This window comes from Macrobrachium nipponense, chromosome 36 (assembly GCF_015104395.2).
Source record: "Macrobrachium nipponense isolate FS-2020 chromosome 36, ASM1510439v2, whole genome shotgun sequence".
NCBI lineage: Eukaryota > Metazoa > Arthropoda > Malacostraca > Decapoda > Palaemonidae > Macrobrachium > Macrobrachium nipponense.
In genome coordinates, this window is record NC_087220.1 from 3,428,747 (window position 1) to 3,431,801 (window position 3,055).

General features: G+C 36.2%; 1 pseudogene; it reads right to left on the reverse strand.

The window, feature by feature from the left end:
• Positions 1-873: 873 nt before the first annotated feature.
• Positions 874-1,790, reverse strand: LOC135203249 (gastrula zinc finger protein XlCGF57.1-like; annotated as a pseudogene).
• Between the last annotated feature and the right edge of the window lie 1,265 nt (positions 1,791-3,055).

Below are 3,055 nucleotides of genomic sequence, written 5' to 3' on the forward strand. Positions count from 1 at the left end.
TATTCCTCTTTGGATCTTTATTGCTGGAATTACTTTCTGGCCCTCAGAGTGTTTTAGACAGAGAGTGGTCTTCCACTTACTCATCCGTGCTGTCAGGAAAGATCTTATTTCCTCATTGATGTTGTCTAATTCCATACATTTGAATATCCAGGTGCACGGCGCGGTGTCCAATGCCTTCTTGTAATCTATCCAAGCCATATTAAGGTTCCTTTGTCTTTTCTTACAATCTTCTAATATTGTTTTGTTTATTAGCAGTTGATCTTTATGACTCCTGTGACCCATTTTGTAGGTTCCTGATAGACAGCAGATGGCCCTATATTTGTTAGGGAGCTCAGTCTCAGAGTGCTTAGGGAGAAGGTTGGTGATTCCTGTTGTGAGCCACTCTAGTGATTCTTCTCCTTCTACTATTCTTGAAAAGGCTTTTACATAATTGTGGTGTAGTGCTGTGATCTTTTTTAGCCAGAAATTTGAGATCTTGTCTATTCCTAGTGTCTAGAAATTACTATATTCTATAGTTTTGTTACTTTTTCTATGGTGAAGCTTATTGGTGGCATTTGCTGTTTCTGGCTGTTCTGTCTAATGGTGTCAATCCATGAATTCTCTTGGTGTTGTCTAGGATCTTCAAACAGTGGCTTCCAAAATCTCTCTAGGTCTTCCTTGCTCGGTGGTGTTTGTACCTCCACTGTTTCTTTCGTCATGTTTCTATACATAATCTTTGGATTTACACCAAACTGCCTATTTATATGTTTTGCTTTTATCTTCTGTTGTTTGTTTCTTATTTGTGCAGTTAGGGCCTTTCCTTTACCTTGCCTTGGTGTTCTGCCAGTTTTCTGCAATTTTGTTCATCCCATACTCTGTACTTTTTTATTTTCCTTATGGGGTGTGGATTCTCATATGACGTGTAAGATCTGATTTCTGGGAAAATGCTTTCCCACATTCCTTGCAAATGAAGGGCCTTTCTCCTGTATGGATTCCCATATGGATTGTAAGCTTTGGTTTCTGGGAAAATGCTTTTCCACATTCCTTACATATAAATGGCTTTTCTCCAGAATGGCTTCTCATATGAACTGTAAGAATTTGTTTATGGGAAAATGCTTTCCCACATTCCTTGCACATGAATGGCTTTCTCCAGTGTGGATTTTCATATGAAGTGTAAGAGAATGTTTCAAGGAAAATGCTTTCCCACATTCTTTGCACATGAATGGCTTTTCTCCAGTATGGATTCTCATATGAACTATAAGATGCGATTTCTTGGAAAATGCTTTCCCACACTCCTTGCACATGAATGGCTTTCCTTCAGTATGGATTCTCATGTGAACGGTAAGCTTTGGTTTCTGGGAAAATGCTTTTCCACATTCCTTGCTTAAAAATTCCTTACATATAAAAGGCTTTTCTCCAGAACGGCTTTTCATGTGAACTGTAAGATTTGTTTTCTGGGAAAATGCTTTCCCACATTCCTTGCTTAAAAATGGCTTTTCTCCTGAATGGCTTCTCATATGAACTGTAAGAATTTGTTTATGGGAAAATGCTTTCCCACATTCTTTGCATATGAATGGCTTCTCTCCAGTATGGATTCTCAGATGAATTGTAAGATCTGATTTATGGGAAAATGTTTTCCCACATTCCTTGCACATGAAAGGTTTTTCTCCAGTATGGATTTTCATATGACGTGTAAGAGAATGTTTCATGGAAAATGCTTTCCCACATTCCTTGCAAACGAATGGCTTCTCTCCAGTATGGATTCTCATATGAACTGTAAGATCGGTTTCCTGGAAAATGCTTTCCCACATTCATTGCACATTAAGGTTTTATCTCTGGTAAGATTTGTGATAGGACTTGTAAAACTAATTTTATCGTAAAATGCTTTCTCACAGTCAGCAGATCTGAAAGGCTTCTCTCCATTGTGTCTATTCCTTCTTTCTTGTTTTATTTCATTTTTGTAAGTTTGTAGATATTTTTAATTCATTACTAAATTCATTTCATATGAATATTCATCATCTTCATCAGACTCACAGAATTCCTCAGGTTCTATTTTGATGTCCATGAATGGATCCAGAGACAGAAAGTCACCATCACTGGTTTTACTAAAGGCAGCCAAGTTGTTGTTTTCTTGATTTATGGAAGGTAGTGATGATGCACCTTCAGTTTCACTTTTCAAAGGAATTTCTAAAGAATGTTCTGGATTCATTTTAGCTTTTTGTCCCGTCCTGTTTTGTAATGATGCGTTATATTAACAATTCTTTACATAAAATTGTTTACAAATGATTACCAAATAAATCTGTTATAAATAAGTAAAATATCTTGAAGGACTACAACTAGATTTCACTGCTGATATATGAATCTAATATTGAGAACAGATTTTACTTGTTGTTATTGTAATTTTTAAAGTACACTTTGAGAGTTGCAACTGGTATTGTTCTAAGTAGTACCTTTAAACAACATGTATTCCCAAAATCTCGAGGCTTATCAAAACTGACGAAATAAGGAAGTCTCTTCTCAGGGAGAATCTGAAGTCAAATAATGCAACAGAAGGTTAGGAGACATAATGCGAAAACTGAAAAGGCAAAATAATAAATCAAATTTGATTCAGGTTTCCATAAAGGTCTCAGGCCAATCAGTGTCCAGATACAGCATCGAAACATTCCTGAGGCAGCAATGCAACAATAGATTAACAGTTAATATAGACGCCCACCCTCTTACATCTGTCAACATTCTTAGCTTAACATTATATAGTATTACTTATGAACATATCCTTATTAACAAATCAAAGGCCAAGAATAGAAAATGCAAGAGACCAGAATAAGAATTTTGTGGGGTAACAGCAGGAAGAGTATACAGTAAATGCTTATCATAATGTGATCCAGTTATACATATTTCCACATATGCAGCAGACAATAAGAAGAAAGAATAGTAAGGGTGAATTGAGTAGTCATTTCGGGAGTTTTCAAATAGTTTCACTGATTGTTATTGTGGATACAATACATGAGTAGCTAGTAAGACCAGCAACCCTGATGACAGTCCTGGAAGGTATGTGTTGCTTTATTTCCTCAAATAT